The following is an 8290-nucleotide window of genomic DNA, read 5'->3' on the forward strand; positions in this document are numbered from 1 at the left end:
GGGGCTGGGGTGGGGCTCGGGGCTGGCTACGGCCCTTGAGCCACTTAAAATGGGAAATTTAAAATTTTGCATTTTGCTATAATTAAAAGCAAACCCTACCATAAGCCTCAGTGACGGCGCCACCGTGTGCTCCTGGGGAGGTGGTTTTCGCTTTTGTACTTTTCCGTACTTTTCAAACTATGAAGACCTTTAGCAAGTGTAGTTTTAACGCTGACCTAATGTGACTCTGAACAAGCCCTTTACATTTTTCAGGTCTTCCCAGTCCGCAAGGTAGGATGAGACCGCTACAGGTTCACAATGTGGGCTGGGCCTGGGGCTGTTCCAAGGTCCTTTCCCTACATGGTAACTGGGCTGGAATCTGGGGTCAAGTGCAACTTCAGGAGTTCTTGAGCCCACAGAGCCCGTGCGGTAAGCGGCGCTCAAGGGCCAGGCGGGCAACAGTAAGTGAGAAGCAGGCTGAGACCATGAGGAATGGCGTGGGCTGTGGCAGTAATGGTGAATCCCACTGTAACGATATTAACGTTCAATTAAAAACAACGCAGGGTCCTCCCTGGTGGTGCAACAAGTTAGGAGGCAGCCCTGCAAGCTGGCTACAGCCACTTCGAAGTGAGTTCGATCCCCGCCCCGGAGGTGACCCCCAAGGTGCAGGAGACCTCTCCCGACCCACCCGCAGCTCCCCTCAGCAGTGCACTTTAGTTACTCTACCAGTTCTACTCCCCACTCTGTCTCTGGTGAGTCATCTCACCACCCCCTGCACCTCTGGCCTGTACCCCAGTTCTGTGTGCATAAATAAATAAATATTAAAAAACAAACAGCGCAAACCTGCCTTGCAGCGGGCTCAGGGTCGCGCCCTCGTGCTGTCATCATGAGGCCACTGTGCAGCCTTGTTACAGGTCTGACTTAGTTTCCTGTGGTGCATCTTAGTGAGCCACAGCAAGCTGGAGCAGGCCCAGGAGTCCAGGAGCCCGACGCCCCCACCCCGCAGGGTGCGTGTTCCAGGGCCACCTGCACCCCTGGGCCTGGCGCTCGGGGCCGTCCTCCTCACGGGACCGTCGCGACCAAGCAGCCAGCCGGAGCAGGCGGGTTGGCGGCACCGGCGCACCTTGCTGGCCGGCCAGCGCTATCAGCAGAGCCTAGTGACAGGCGTCGCGGCTGGAGGGGCCGAGGCTCGCCCCGTCACCCCAGCACGTGCTCTGCTGCACCCACTTCTCAGCAGTGACATGGGTGGTGCTGTGGGGCAGCCTTGCGTGGACGAGCAACGTTCAGGAGGCTTCCAGAGCAGCTGGGGCACGTGGGTGGGGTCCGGGCACACAGGGCTGGGGGGGGGCAGGTGTGGATGCCAAGGCGCGAGTGAGCACTGGACCCGGGCTGACGTCGTCGTCAGCTGTGTCCAGGAGGGTCCGCAATGTCCAGACGAATGACCTGGAGGGGCTGTGGCAGGGAGCCTCCCAGCACACTCCCTTGGGGCCTGGACTCTCAGGAGATGGCTCTTTCTGCCCCATTGGGCCCTGCTGGGAGGCCACTTTCTTATTTATTTATTTATTCTTCAATATTTATTTATGCATACAAGGGAGGAGTTGTGATTCCGAGGTGCAGGGGTGGGAGGACTCCCCAGGGACAGAATGGGGAGCAGAACAGGTGGATCTGCAAAGCCACTGCTGAGGGGGCAGTGGGGAAACAGGAAGGGTCTGCCGCATCTGTGGGTCACTCGCTGGCGGGGGGTCACACTCTCCCTGGCGGGGGGACCTGCGGGTGGCAGGGGCAGCTTCACAGTGCTGAGACTAACCCCTGCGCCCCCAGGGAGGGCCAGGTCTGATGTCTTTGGAAAGCAGCTTCACCAAGGTGACACCAGGGGACAGTCTGTGACACACACAGCCCAGAACCCAGGGGAGTCACTGGCATCTGGAGCTGGCCCGAAGTGTCCACACCAAGTAGAAAGGAGAACAGAATGTTTTGAGGGGGCTACTGGGCAGCCAGGCCCCCAAGCCAGCCCACGACAGGCTTCTGGGGGCCTATCTCACACAGAGGGAGCAGGTCCAGGGAGCGCCCAGCAGGGCCTCTGGGCTCGTGTTTGCTGCTCATGCGGCCACTGTCCACCGCCCACGCGGCCACTGTCCACCGCCCACGTGGCCATGGTCCACCGCAGGCTCTACGGCAGCTGCAGACGTGTGACTGTGCTATGCCCTTTCAAATCTGCATGTGTCCAGCGAGCACGTCGCATGGGGATGTCATTTTTGTTCAAATGAAAACAGAACAGGACCTTCACGGTGGCGCAGCGGGTTAAAGCAGAGGACTGCAAAGCTGCAGCGGCTTCAGCGCGGGCTCCATGCCCGGCCGGGAATGGCTAGGAGCGACCGCAGGGCGGCAGACCCCCCCTGTCCCCGCTGCTCCCCTCAGCAGTGTGCTTTGTCCGTTGGCCCGTCCTGCCCCCCGCTCTGTTTCTGGTGAGTCCTCTCACCGCCCTGCACCTCTGGCCTGTAAGCTGGTTCTGTGTGCATCAATAAGGAAATCTTTAAAAGCAACAACAGAGCGGACAACCTGGCACCAGCCTAGGTCGACACCCGGACACCAGCCCCGAAGCTCATGGTGCCATCTGTCCATCCGCCCTGCCCAGCTGTCCTTGGCGCGGCCCCCTCCGATGCCGCTGTCTGGCCTCTGCTCCTTCCTGAGCCTTGCCTCTTTCAGAAGGTCACTTGCTGTGCACCCCGGTTCCTTGCCCTGCGCTCGAGTGCGCCCCCTTCATGGTGCCTCGCTTGCCTGTCGCCAACGCCCAGCTGTTGGGCCGTGGTGACCACGTCTGTGTGGACGCACGTTCCCAGGGGCTGGCCGCGCTCGGGGGTCCAGGCCTGATTTGTGTGTGCTCCCCAGCTGTTCCGGGGGTGCCTTGCTCTTCATGTTCAGCAGCCTGGACTCTGGCACCCCTGAGCCCCTGCGCAGGCACTGTCCACCCGCTCGCCTGGTCCTGGGCTCTTGCTCTGTCCCTGCCGTGCCATCACAGTGTCTGCTCTGGCAGATTCTTCTCTCCCCACTTTTCCCCTTTGACGTCCCCATGGCTGCGTCTCGTGTACCCCGGCAGAGCCAGGCCCCTGTGGGTGTGGGCGCCTGGGCTGAGAATGGGCACCCATGGCTGAATGTGCACACCAAGGCCCAGAGGCAACGGGCCCAAGGGGCTCCCCAGCTCCGGGGCCATCACCCTGAGTTGAGGGGCTCAGGTGCAGCTGGCCAGCCTGCCGGTCAGTCTGAGACTCAGCATGAAAGGCTGTACAATGCCACCAAGCTCTGGCACGCTCTTCCGTGGGTAGTGACACCTCCTCCCCTCAACCCAAGCTCCCCCGGTTCCCCCACCGGCCTAGTGGCTGCACAGTGGTGCCTCTCATGCTGGGCATACACCTCTGAGGTCGCCGGCTCCCCTTGGGGTCTGAGGCAGACTCACCCCGCTCAAGATCCCAGAGGCACAGCCAGGGGCGCACTGCCCCGGCTCTTGCCACTCCAGGTCTCCTCCCTGGCCGCGGGCACCCAACCGCTCTTGGGTGATTCTGTTGCTGGCCTGTAGGTCCCAGTGGGGATAGAGTGAAAAATCAGGCCACGAGTCTAGGAAAGAATGTGGGTGAACACAGCTCGCAGGAGTCGGGGAGCTGGGGTGGGGCGGGGCCGCCTGGGGCTGGGGCTCAGGGGCCGGGCTGGGGTCCTGCTGCCGAGGGTGTCAGGGCACTAAGCTTCCAGCAACATTTAAATTCATCCTGTAACCCTCAACTGCCCGGAAACGCCCTCGTTCAGGCTGGAATCTGGGTCAGCTGTCTGTGAGCACAGCTAGCTGGACGGGGCAGGTGGCCCGGGGGCCGGTGGCCTCTCGGGGGACCAGGCGGGGCGGGGGGCTCGGCTGTGAGCGCACACACCTGACGCTGCTCTGGGCTGCCAGATGTTCCCCACCGGGTGGTGCCGGTCCCAGTCCAGCCTGGACTCCTTGGTAGGGTCCAGCCCTGCTGTGCTGCGTGGCCGCCCGCACTCAGTACACTGAGCACCCCACAGGCTGCCTTCACGGGCCTGGCGGGTCTCCACGTCGGTTTGGGGCTGGGGCAGGGCTGCTGGTCCTTGGGGTCCCAGGGCTGGCTGTGCCCTGCCCCTCGCTTTACCCCAACAGCTCAGCTGTGACTCCGTGGGATTCCAGGCACCCTGGTCTCCACTCCCCAGCTGAGGCCAGTTCACCAGGCAGTAAAGACTGACCCGGCTCAAAAATGACTCCCCAGGGCTGTCCTTGTCCCCATCAGGCCCCTCCTGGGGACTGGGCTCTCGCTGGTGCCGCTGGGGAGATGAACTACTCTGCGCTGGGCCCCCCGGGGCGCGGCCTCCAGGCTGTAGATGGAGGGGCCCTTGGGGAGGGCTGTTGTCGCGAAGCGCCTGCCAACCCGCAGCCAGCAGGCACGGCCTCAGCCTGCCCGGCCGAGGCTCGAGGCTCAGTGCTCGCTGGAGTCCGGAGCCCTGGACCTGACGCCCTGGGTTGGCCGCTCGGTGCTTCTCCGACCCGCGGCGGGGTGCTCTGGCGCACACTTCTCCGTTTCCTATGCTGAAGTCACCATACAAGTATCTCGGCGGTTCCGAGACGAGGGCTGTCCGCGGGCTGCAGCGGGGCCTGTCCCCTGTCTCGGTTCCCTGGACCGTGCCCACCCCTCTGCTCCCTCCAGCCCCGTCTGGAGGAGGCATCCGGAAGATTTGAAGCCTGATGGCGATGGCCTTGTCCACTAGAGCCTGGCCTTTCATCACCTGCCGGGGACCAGTTTCCCCGCAGCCACTGCCCAGCCAGGCCGGCTTTTCGGTTCCACCTCCTGTCTCCTCCCGCACCTGAGCGCACCTGTCTTCAGAGACGCGGGGCGGCCTCACTGTCCACAGAGCCTAGGACGTGTGCGAGAGCCTGCCATGTGTGCAGGCGAGGGGTGGTGGCTCCGGGGGGCGGTTGGGGTGGGGGGCTCAGTCCTTATGTGCTTGGGAGCGGGGCGTGGAGGAGCCCGGCACGGCAAGGAGCAGGCCCCGGGCGTCTCGGCCCTCCTGGCCCCCGCCCCGGTACGAGCACGGCACGATGCCCCACTTCTCATCACTGAGTGAAACATGGAGGACTCTGAACCTCAACTGTGCTCAACAAAAGTGCGGGGAGGAGAAACCTGTTCTGATGTGTCTGCCTTGCAGCCAGGTGAGAGCAGGAGGGAGCCAGCCGCTCTCAGGGTGCCCTGCAGCCCCTCTATTTCTTCGTTTTATTTATTTTTAAAGATTGATTTATTGATGCACACAGAACTGGGGTACAGGCCAGAGGTGCAGGGGTGGTAAGAGGACTCCCTAGAGACAGAGAGGGGAGCAGAACAGGCAGATGTTCCGAAATACCGTGCTGAAGGGAGCAGCAGGCAGGACAGGCGGGGTCTTCTGCCCACTGTGGTCACTCCCTTCCGGGGATCGAACTCCTGCTGCAGTGGCTGCGGACAGCTTTAACCCATTGTGCCACATGGGAGGGCAGTCTTTTTATTTATTTATTTTTAGCCTGTTTTTGCACACAAGAACTGGGGTGTAGGCCAGAGGTATGTGGGTGAGAGGACTCCCGAGAGCAGAGTGGGGAGCAGAACAAGCGTATCCCCTGAAACCCACTGCTGAGGGGGCAGCAGGGAGACAGGAGAGGACTGCTGCACCTGGGGTCACTCCCTGGCCAGGGTCGCAGCTAGGCCACTGCAGTGACAGCCTGACTGAGCCTGGGCCCCTGGGAGGACCCTTGTCATCTTGGTCTCCTCCCTGTAGTTGTTGAAACAGAGGGGCACCGTGGGGTCCAGTCCCCTTCTGGGGCTGTGACGGTGGACGTGGGCAGGGCAGCGGGACCGGGGGTGACATGGGCGGGCGCCAGGAAGCCGTGTGGCTGTGGGGAGGCTGGTGCGGTGAGCAGGTGCCCCGGCATCTCCACTGGCCTCCCGCGGGGCCAGCCGTAGGTGCTCTCACCTGAGTAACAGCCCAGCAGTGCCTTCTCCTGGCCTGGACAAAGAAAACAACGTTGACACTCACTCTGATTTTCCATCCAAACCAGTTCCAGTCTGAGAGCAGCTTGTTCAGACCTGAGCGCAGAGGAGGCCATCAGCCGCTCCCCGACCCCTGCCGCGCAGGACGAGGGCTGGGGGGGACGTGGCCGGCAGCTGTCCGCTCCAGGCTGCTGTGATGGCCACTTCCCAGGCCCGGGCGTAGGAAACGACGCAGCGGCTGTTTGACACGAGTGGGGAACAGTCCCGGAGCAGAGTGCCATTCTGGGGAAGACGAGAGTCAGCGACAGGCCACGCTTCCCCGCTGTCCTTGGAAAGCCTGAGAGTCCCAGTCACCAGCCATCGGGTCGCTCCTCAGCCGGCCGCCGAGGGCCTGGCCCGCGCATGGGGTGAAGGAGGCCTCTCCTCCGTGGGCGTTAGGCCAGGGCGGGGGGCTCAGGCCTGTGTCTTCGAGCCCCTGACCTAGAGTGTTGCCCTCTCAGTGCGGAGTGGGGACCCGCCTCAGGGATGGGGTCTCGTCTTCGCTGCGGCCCCTCTCAGGGTCCTCCTCGGGGGGCCTTGGGCTGGCCCCAGCTGGCTTTCTGCCTCGGTGGTCCCGGCACTTGCGGGCGTAGGGTGGGGGCGCCTGTGTGTGACGCTCCACCTCCTGCATGGCGTGCTGCCAGGGCCCAGGGCTCACGGGCACAGGGCGGGGGCGGGCTCCAGCCCGGGCTGCCCCTCCTCACTGGTGTGTGCTGCTGGGGTGTCGGAGACTGACCCCGAACACGGATTGTTGGGGGGCAGAACAGGCAGGGTCTTAAGGTGGGAGCGGCGCTGGTGAGCAGAAATTCCTAAAAGGGAAAAGGGGCGCGAGGAAGAACGGGGAGTCAGAGTTGGGGGTAAGTCTCCCTGCTCTGGTCCCAGCAGAGGTTTATTTCATACACTTCAAGCAGGCAGAAGGATGACATCAGCATATGAATTGGGCTGAGATCTCGATCACCTTATTTCTAACAATTTGGGGTCGTAGTGACCTTTAGTTGAGCTTATAACATTATTCTTAAAATCAATCTATTAAGGTGAAAACAGGTACATAGATTCATAAAATTTAAGACTATTATCACTCTATTTACCAAGGTGAAGATTAACCAAAATGAAGTCCCTTAAGCCGGAGCTACTACTTCCTGGCTTTCATTTTCACTGCAATATCCTAGAGGGTAAAGTGAGGGCAGGAAGGAGACATTTTCTTGTAAATCAATCACAAAAGAAAATACAGTAAAATTCTTTAACAACTGAATAGAAAGCTTGAGTAAATTTCCTCAAAGTCTAGACAGTAGAAAGCTTAAATAATTCTTTAGAAACTGAACAGAAGACTTACGTGAGATAGTAGAGTGATGAGATTTGGGCTCTCGCCCATCCGGGCAGTAAAAGAACATGTTCTAGTGCTGCCTCATACTACAATGTTGACTTTGCTATAGCAGCCAATTGCTTTTATTAATCAGCCAATAGTAAAATGATTTGACATCAAGAGGAATTCCTCACCCTGGTGCAGTGCTGGCTTGCCTGCGCCAGGCGGCACCTTCTGAGGCTGAGGCAGTCCAGTTGTAAGCTGAAGGTGGCTCGGAATAGTTTGATGTTACGATTATGCAAAAAAGGGAGGTCATGACATAAGTTAGCATGGAAATTCTGATTTTTCAGAGCTTTTCCTTTTCTATCCAGAATGTGTCAGTCAGTAGAAATTACATAGCTTTTGTCACTGGGGGTCTTTACCCACGAGGGGAGAGGAGCTGCCTGTTGCCCTCAGGGTTCTCAGGGGACCCAGCAGGCAGGTTGGCTTGGGCCATGCCGTGGAGGGACCGGGGGTTACAGAAGAGTCGATCAGGACACCTGTGACTGTGACTCCTTAGAACTGCACACACTTGGCATCCAGGGGACAGAAATGCCACCACCCCTTTGCTTTCAGCCACAACTCCTGGTCCACATTTCCCGGTCTCTTGGAATCCCCTGGATGAGGGTGTGCTGCTTGGACAGGGAGGCGGCTTCCCGGGAAGCGAGTGAGGGTGGGGCTGGCAGGGCCACCCTGACTGGTGGCGGGGAAGGCATCTGGGGGGGAAGGCATGGGAGGAAGGCATCTGGGGGGGAGGCGCCTGGGGAGAAGGCACCTGGGTGGGGAGGCACCCTGGTGAGAGTGGCCCAGGCCGGGCTGGCGGACCCCGGTGGGAGCAGCCTTCCCTACACCCAGAGTCTCCCTCTGGGGACCATCCTGGCTGGGAAGTGGCCAGGCCGAGCAGCCCTGAGACGCTGCA

Source organism: Condylura cristata, unplaced genomic scaffold (assembly GCF_000260355.1).
Source record: "Condylura cristata isolate star-nosed mole 26May11 unplaced genomic scaffold, ConCri1.0 scaffold00013, whole genome shotgun sequence".
In the NCBI taxonomy this organism is placed as follows: Eukaryota; Metazoa; Chordata; class Mammalia; order Eulipotyphla; family Talpidae; genus Condylura; species Condylura cristata.